Here is a 9,815-nt window from a genome sequence, read left to right on the forward strand (position 1 = left end):
TGGGTATTGTTAAAGCATATTACTTTGTTTGAGTAAAATAGTGGTAGGTCTTATTTTGAAAATAATTACTTTCTCTTTAGACAAATAAAATATGTACGTGATGATGAATGTAACAATTCGACAAGCAGAAAAGAAGAGGAAAACAAAACAAATGCATTCCTAAGGCAAGCACAAGCACACGTTTACTAATTTGTGCAAATCAAAGCAATCTTCTTGATTTATATTAATGTTCATTAAATGTATTTAGTTATTTTATCTTTTAAGTTTGATAAATACTATTTGAACGGATGTCCTCAGTAGTTTAATCGAATCAAGTACACGTTCAAATATTAGCATACTGAATGCTAACTTTTTTCCATCTCAATTCAACTCTGATTTTATTGCAGACCTGGAAGTAAAGCAATTTGTGCATATATAATTACCATTTGTCTTCTTTTAGATGATTTATATTTAGTTATTCGCTCCCCTTTTATTTATTTCCTAGAAATTACAGACTCATGATTCAAGGATAATAAATGATGATTTCTTGTGGAAAGCTTTTGCTAATTTTTTTTTTTTCCAGTGTCTCATGCACCAAATAAGTAGTAGTGACAATGATGTCTGTGCAAAGTCATCACTACAAGAAAAACGGTCTTTAAAGAAGGGAAATTTGGTCCCTAAAAGTCCAAATCTGGTCCCCAAAGGAGAAATAACGACGGGCGAAAGCTGGTCGCAACCCGTCGTAATAGCTTCCGCCGCTAAAAGGCAGTAGCGACGGGTCCAAAAACCTGGCCGTTAATTTATTTAGCGACGGGAACAAATGTTGGTCGTAAAATGCTTTTAGAGACTGCGCATCTCGTCCTTAAAAGGCGATGAAAATTATATATACCCTCGTCGTTAGAGCGTTTTAGCGACCAACCTTCAACTGATCCTAGATTATCTTTTAGAGATGGGCAGAAATCTGGTCGTAAAATACTTTTAAAGATGGACAAAGAATCTGGTCGTGAAAAATAAATATATTTCAATCGTTAAACCATTTTAGCGACCAACCTTTAACTGGTCGTCCCAGATTATCTTTTAGAGACAAGGTCCCTATTTAAATTAAAATAATTGGTGTAATTTGGCGACAATATTTTTGGCCTCTTATTGACCATAAGTAGTTCTAAAACTCGATACCACCAAAAGTTGTTTTTACCAATAAATATCAAATTGTTATAGAAAAATCTAGATATAAAAATATAATATAACAAGTTAACATCCCATGATGATGTTAATTAGTTTCAATATTACTCAACACCGTAACAAAAAAACTTAGCTAGCTAACATCCTGAGCTAGACTATGATATCAAGTTTTGTATAACAGCCCTAGCAAAATAATAATGAACTTGTGCATCTTCTAAATTTGCATTTTGACTTGTAGCTTTAATCTTCAAAACCTGTATGCATCTTGACTTGTAGCTTCAATCTTCAAAACTTGTATGCATCTTGACTTGTAGCTTCAATCTTCAAAACCTGTAAGTACAAAAGTTTGAAAAGATGATAAATACTATTGATAAAATTATATAATTAAGGCGTATCTGCAGCCTTAATTGCATCCCCCGCAAGCATGCTACAGTGCTTAACAGGTGGAAGGGAAAGATGTTTCGCTATTTCCCTGTAGTAAAGTCAAATATGTTTCAGAATACATCTCACAGCCTAGAAAAACGCAGACTACCAAATAATCTTCTAGCAGGTTGCACAGACATCAACAGCAAGAAAGAATGAAAAATGCAAACTACCAATTTGATCTTCTACCAAAATACTTTACATCTCCTTCAACAGCTGCTTGGGAGATAATAATGTTGCGAAACATGAAGTTGAACTATGCCATCCATCGTTAATATAACATAATAACAAGCATATACGCTTCAAATGTCAGTGTCTTTATAACTATAGATTATTTATTCTCCATCACTACAAGGTAAGAGATTTGAAGTTGTTTCAAAATTTCCTAGGCTGGCACAGAAGTCAGGAGACTGGATCAGCTAAAAGCAAGCAAGATGAAAGAGCTTTTCCTCAGAAAACAAATAGAGCTTGAAGAGATCTGCAAGCGATCCCACATGGAAATTCCCTCACGGCCAGAGATGGAAAATATAATTAAACTAATGAACTCTGGTTGGTCTAATTTAAGTGTTCCATTATTCAATTATCAAAGTGATATACTGTTTTAAAACTTGAAACTGATCAAAACCTCCAAAAGGGGAGATTGACCATGCTGACCTCCTCACGAGCATGGATAAACAGATATCACAAGCACAAGAAGAGGCATCTAGCAGGAATTTAAGAGCTTTTCTCATAGAATTCACAAGAATAAGCTTTTCTCTAGAGGCTCTAACTTTGAATTCTCACATGCTTGGAGGAAAGAAAACATTATAGCAAATACGCTTGCTAATTGCAGTGAAGTTTCACGAATAAAAAATTTGTTTAGTGTTGTCCGTAATCCGTGAGATTATGGTACTACACCAAACTTGGCTACACCAAATTTGTTTAGTTGTATTACAACATTTGACACATGGACAACTTATTTCATATTCGTCTCTTGTTTTTTGAAAAGCATAATCCAAAAACTTTTGCACTTCGATTAAGTAGGCTTCATCGAGCCGATTATCAACAAGTTGCATCCATTGCTTACTAGGTGCCATAATCTTGGAGAGTAAATAAAAATTAAATTAAATAAAGATAAAAGATAAGAAAAATACTACGATGCACACTACTTGTTACGATCAGATGAACACAACTGGTTCAACTCTAATATCGCACTTTCTAGTCGACTCGGCTCCTCTGTTTTCATCTCAAAGAAATTTTTATTTGCTAGATGACAGAATAACAAACACCCATAATTATTTTTTTCAACATCTTACAAGCTTCAATTATGTAGCTGAAATCAATACATCTAGACTTTGAGACCTAATTCCCAACAAATTAAATTGGACAATTGAAAAACAATTTTAGAATCTGAGTAATAGCAATAAATCTTGAAAACTCAACATCTAAAAGGCATATAGCTCATGTACACAAGAGAAAATAAATCAGCATGCTCAACGAAACTCAGGAAAACGTGAACTGCACAAAAGTATTCACAATGTAAGTAGTATAAACTTTCAGAAACAGCACCCAATAATCAGTTTATAGAAGAAATCCCAAACAACAAACTTGAGCAAACAACAGTAAAAATTATAGCAGCCCAAATATCCTCAAGATTAATCCCTCACTGAATACATAAAACTAATATGCCATTCATGGAATAATTAGCTTTCAAAACCAGACGATTCTCAAAGGAGGCATACCTTGGAATAATTAGCTTTCAAAACCTGACTAATATGCCATTCATGGAAGAAGAAGAAGAAGAAGAAGAAGAAAAAGAGCAACTTGAAAGAGGAGGCATACCTTGGATTCTCAAAGGAGAAGATGGAAACTATATTGGCAGATGATCAGATCAGTTGATCGATTTCGCTCGCACACGACCAGACAAGTGAGACCGGCTCTAACGCTAGCTTGACGGAGATTAGGGCAGCGGATTTTATGCGGCACTCTGTTTTGAGAATACAGAGGTTCAATTTTGTTTTTAGAACCTTTTACTTTTTAGTTTTGGCGCCTAACTTATAGAAAAAAATAGTTTTTAATATTTTGGTATTAGATTTGGCAGCACTCTCTCACACTCAAGGCCTCTCAATTATAATTTGGGACCAGTTACTATTTTTTTGAGGGACCAGATTTATTACCTTCGCAATAAAATAAAGCATTAAGGACTATAATATAATTTCGTCCCAATACATATATTATTAGCGACGTGATTATTTACTCGTCCCTAAAAGTTGGTCGTAAATAAGGTTTTTTCTTGTAGTGGATGCACCTAATTGCCATATAGTTTAATTTCACTCAATATTTTATATTTAATCAAAGTTGCAGAGTACTTATCTTTTTCTTTGCATGCATCTTTTCTGGTTATAGTAAGAATTATCCAATATTCGATTACTCTTTTCATTTTGTAACTGGTTGACATAAACTGTTGTTTGGGGATTAACATTGTAGTGCATATGACCAAACCATTTAATGGGAGAATTCACATTGAGATGAGGTAATGTGATAATAATTTTGAACTTACTGCTGATTTAAAGACTAATACCTGGTTAAAAAAGGTCTTAACGGTCTCTAAAAAATAAGGCCTTGACAAATTTTAAGCGAGCTGGTTGATGATCAGGAAGTTATTATCTATTGATTAGCTTATGTAGTACACCATGAAAGAACCATGGCATGCATCAAGAGGTATCTATGACATGAAGCATTAGGCTATTCAGGAAATGATTTATTACTGCCTCGACCCATGGTTGATATTTGATACACACATGTGATGGTTATTCTGACTCTGTGGCTCCGGCTATGACTGTTTAACTCATGTACAATAACATCACAAAGCTCATGGTCTCAAGGTTATTGTCTTCAATCATATGTTTGAAAACTTTTGCTAGACATGAATCGTATTTAAATAAATATTTGTTTTCTTGTTTTTAATTTGTCTTTTAGAGTGCTGCTGTATTGGCACTTCTTTTAGAGAGTTCCCATAGTCTTATATTTAATCGAAGGCTTGGGATATTTATAGTTTTTATCGTATTCTAGATCAAAGAAAAAGAAAAGATTTATTTTATGCAGACTTGAATTAATAAGATCTTGGTGGTGCTCCTCTTAGTTTTCGTTATACAACTTTCAGGGAAGACCAATTACATACTTTTCGATGTTAATCAAACACATCATATATTTTTATTATCTCTTTGCTCCTTATCCTCTTCTTGGTTACAATGTGGAATTACAAGAAGCAGTGAAGAGCAACATGATCTTAAGAAACTCCGAAGAGAAGCCTGCTACAAAACCACTAATGGAAAAGAAGAGATTCCTGAGTTTTTGTCAATAGAGGAAAAGAAGAGGTTTTTGAGCTTTTTGATAATCAAGGTGTTCTAAACTGGTGTCAATTGGTGCTGACATCCTTACTGTAGCTAATAAAGGAAGAGATTTTTTTCCACTGAGATCTCAAGCCAACTACTTTAATTCAATATTTTGGTAACTTTGTACGGTCATAAATATTACTAATTGTTAATTTTCGTATTTTTAATTCTTCTTTATAGTTTTGTATGTACGAGCGCACAAAGGAATTGAGATTCAAGTGCAACAAAGGAAAATTTGGCCTTGCATTATATAGATAACAAAATCATGTCTGTCATGAATACATTGTTGGACCTATGCTTAGCACAGGGGTCTCTAACTAGTATATATATAGAGAGAGTGTTTAACTAACTCAAGGTTAAATATACATAGTCTAATATTACAAAGACTAAATTAGCATTTACACTTACTTTACTGACAACTTTTACAACTGTGTTAAGCGTTAAAATTCACTAGTGTACTTGTGAAAGGAGGGGTACAATAAAAGCTGGAGAATTACTATAGATCTAAGAAAAAAAACACCAAGTTGATATATGATTGCCGATTTATTGATTGGTTGATGAGTAGGTAATAATATTTGACATAAAAAGAAAAACTAAACTAAGAAGGGTACGTGATATCTCAAATCATAAGGAGATAACACTTGATATAAGTATCTATAAATGCTGATATGATTTTTGTTCTTTTTTCTTTGTCAACGTATCTGAATTGCCATGTTTTCTGAACGAGAAGGTTAGGTTTGAGATCTCTAATCTTTTATTAAATGATTGTAGCATACATCAAGTACTCGAAAATATCCAGAAAATATGTTAACATAAGTTACTCATAAGAATAAGATCTTAACTCCTCTAAAGGAGGAATAATAATTAAGAACCGGGATATCTAAAATAAATATAGTATGAAAGATCTAATTTTTCCAAAATATAAAAATAAAAAATTCCATATTTGTTAATTTAAGGGTAAAATGGTAAGATGAATCAATCTGATAAAGTGAAAGAAAATCAACGCAAAAAATAAAATTAAATAATGAATATTTTGAAATCATTCTGATTCTTTGGCACGAAGTAACAAGAACACAACAATTTGGCAGAACTAAAATGACCTTGCTACCATCTTTTTTATTCTTTTTTACATAATTATGAATTCAATCTTAAAATATCATTAAACTTCTCCAATCCCCGTTAAATTTGTACGCTGGCAGTGATTAAAAGTGATACAAAAAAAATAAATACTACAAAATTTAAAAATGAATAAGCGTGGTGTACCATATTTTTCGGTATTACTAGGTGACGAATTGATTCGACAATTCCAATTTAATTTCTTTTGATTTTCGCTTGCACTCATAAATATTAATAGTACCTGAGATAAATGGCGTAACAAAATAAACAATAAAAGACAAGCTAAATATTACATTCATTCCCATCCAACTTTTTTTTTCCCCTAGTTTATTTTGTTGTCCTTTTATTCGTTATGATTTTCTTCCCTTATCTTTGCAGTTGCTGAATATAATATTACACGATAGTATCAAAATCATGATCTTATAAGTTATTAAAAATTGATATAAGCCAATGATGTAATATAAACTTAATGAGCATCAAGTGTTAACTCATCTATTAGAAAGTTAATTATTTAGTACTACGGAGTACAATTTTATTATAGAGTTTGAACCACCAGAGGCATACATTATAGCCTATAGTACTCAAGGAAGGCAATAAAATAAGATTTTTTAGATTCACTTTATCTGTTGGATATCAAATATTGAATAGGTGATTTTTGTTATAGCCATATTTGCATAACGTGAAGATTTGCCGTTTCGAAACTAGCAAAGATCTAATTGTGTCATAAATATGTAAGAAATTAGGGAGAAAATCTCATATCTGTTAATATATGGACAGAATGGATGTAAGAATCAATTTAATAAAAGTAAATCAATGCGAACAACAAAATTACTAGGGTATGAAATGACCAGAGATTACTACATAAAGTGTGTTATTCTTCCAGGACCATTCACTATTCCAATCCATAAAAACAAATCAGGTACTTCTTCTCTTATTTCTTAAATTTCATCCTTGAATTTATGAATTATCATGTGCTATTTGCACATAAGTCATAGTTTTTCATTTCTCTTATTAGTCTTTATGTTTAATTTGATGCTTTTTTTTGTACCTAATTAATAATACATTTTTAATTTATTGTAGGATGAAAACCACAAGAATGCATCTAAGCGTAGTACAGATTTTGATTGCAACATGGTTGTTCTCAACCATGATGAAGTTGAGGGCTTATCAAAGAAGGACCATGATGAATTGGAGAGGCGACTAAAACTTTTAAATAAGCCTGCAGTAAAAACTATCAAGGTAGATTCTTATTCTCCGTTTCAGTCCATTCTTGAAATAACTGATATTTTCAATTATATATGTCATTTTTTATAGAGCTAAAAAAGATGTTAAACATAAATATCTATACTGAAAATCAATAATAAGCTCTATTGTTTTGTAGACTGAATATGGAGATATTTATGACTGTATGGATTTTTATCTACAACCTGCATTTGATCATCCTTTACTGAAGAATCATACTTATCATCCTCAGGTATGTCTATTTGATATATAGATCCTTATTCACTATTACTGTAGTACTTTTATTGTGAAAGTAAGAATAACTCGCATTCTTGAAATTTTGTACGTGATGCATGCAAATGAAACCGTCTTTCTCCCCATTAAAGAGAGACAAAGAATCCGCAACATCCAATAGCTCCTCCAAACTCGGGCTGAGAGATGGAGGTTGTCCAATGGGAACAGTTCCTATTAGAAGATCTACCAAAGAAGATCTCATTAGAGAAAGAAGATTTAATGCTAGTTATGCTGGTGGCATCTTTCACGTAAGCTGCTCCTTTGTCAATTGTTTTTGTTGATCCTAGTTTACTAAGATGGGGAATTGAAATAATTATATACATAAGCAACAAATTAAGCATGTTCCAAGTGGTAACTTCACTATTATCATCACTTATCATCTGTAGTGGAGCTCTTATGGCATTAATTTATTTTTCTAAGATTTTGGTTATGTGGTACATGTGGACGTTAATCTCAATGAGGCTTGCCTTTATATTTGTTTCTATACCTCGTTAAGAACTTGCAATTTTATTATCAATCAATGTGAGCATATCTTGTTACTTATTCTGCTTTGCACATTTAGTTTGCTCTAGGACAAACGCTAAATGATCCGGATTTCGAAATTTCAGGAGCTGGAACAACAAGTAGTATTTATAATTCAAAGGTTCTTCCGAACCAATGGAGTGCATCCATCGTGAAGGTACAAAATGGCCGTGACCAAATACAAGCTGGGTGGCGTGTAAGTATTACTGTTAATTAGCTTTGCTAAGTGAAATTCGATCCCCTTTTCTTGCTTTAATTCTATAGATAGGAGTATCAAAAGTTGACAATGAATGGTGTATTGATCTAGGTGGATCCAATTCTTTATGGTGATACTCGTACTCGATTTTTTTCATTATTTAAAGTAAGTGGTTTTGTTTAGTTTATTCAAATATTATTGAGTCATGCTTTAACAAAATATCCTTAATTACTCACGATTAGTTAAATTTGTTAAATCATGACATAGGCCGGGACAACTCAATGCTTCAACACACGTTGCCCTGAATTCGTAATTGTGACTGTATCGTGGACCGGGCCCGGCCCAGGACCGCGGGCCAAACGGGCCGGTTCAAGCGGGCCCAGTCTCTAGTAATGCATAAGTCCGTAGTGGGCCGGTCCAACCCAAATAGCCCGTGAGCCCGGGACCGTTAAGCCCGGGACCGGCAGGCGGGCCTGGGCCGGTTCAACCGGGCCCAACGGCTATTTTTAAATTTTTTTTTTTTTTAAAAATGACCAACGGTCAGATTTTTAAAATCTAGCCGTTGGCCATCAAAATTCAACCGTTTGGCACTTTAAAATATAGCCATTTGGCCCCCAAACTTTGTTTTAACCCCAAACTTTTTATAATTACACTTTTTCCCAATTCTCAACTATAAATACCCCCTACCCCCCCCCCCCCATTCTTTCATTTTTACTCACAAATTCATCAATCTCTCTCTAATTTTCTTCTATAATTGTTTATTTTATTATTGCAATTTCCTGAAAAATTGTGAAGTTGGTGAATTGAAGTATTCAAGTCTTCAACGATATTCAATTTTCAAAAAGTTGTTCGTCAATTCGGTAAACTCGTTTCAACTCTTAAGTTTTAATGTTATAGTTTTATTTAGTATAATTATAATTAATATTGGCATTTTCTTTGAAAAAATTTTTGGTGGTAAGGGTAAGGGAAAATCTAAAATTGGTGAATCTAGTAGCCAAGCTACCACTCTTCCCCCGGCTCCCCGACCCAGACCTGTTACCCATCCTCCTCCACCTATTATTCTTGATAGTGATAACCCTTGTTTTCAATTTTCCGATGGTCAATTTTGCCATGATGTTGCACCAGGTCAACAAATTAAATGAAGAAGTTATGAATGCTCTTTATCCTAATGAAACTATCTTTGAAAATTATGAGGAAAATGATGATTTAGATGAAACACAACTGGATTTAGATGATATACCTACTAGTCCTGTTAATAACCCAAATGATGTCATGTCTGACCCTCCTGTAGTAACCCCTACTTTTAATAGACAACTTGCTAAACGGCCTGAAACATCTCTTGTTTGGCACTTTTTTACTCAACTAAGAGAATAAAATAAGGCTAAGTGTAAAACTTGTGGGTCTCAACTAGTTCATAAATTTACTGGAGACCGTAGCAGTACGGGTAGTTTGACTAGACACGTAAAGACACACCCTAGAGATAAAGCTAGATTTTTACAAATGAAAGC

At 33.3% G+C, this 9,815-nt stretch overlaps 1 long non-coding RNA gene across 1 annotated transcript; it reads right to left on the minus strand.

Moving 5' to 3' along the window:
- Nucleotides 1-1,152: 1,152 nt before the first annotated feature.
- On the minus strand, nucleotides 1,153-3,571 carry LOC107813995 (uncharacterized). The gene is made up of 2 exons (XR_001654460.2): nucleotides 3,406-3,571; nucleotides 1,153-1,491 (listed from the first exon to the last, which is right to left on the minus strand). It is a non-coding gene; the product is annotated as an uncharacterized LOC107813995 (long non-coding RNA).
- Nucleotides 3,572-9,815: the final 6,244 nt, after the last annotated feature.

This window comes from Nicotiana tabacum, chromosome 1, assembly GCF_000715075.1.
Source record: "Nicotiana tabacum cultivar K326 chromosome 1, ASM71507v2, whole genome shotgun sequence".
Classification (NCBI taxonomy): domain Eukaryota; kingdom Viridiplantae; phylum Streptophyta; class Magnoliopsida; order Solanales; family Solanaceae; genus Nicotiana; species Nicotiana tabacum.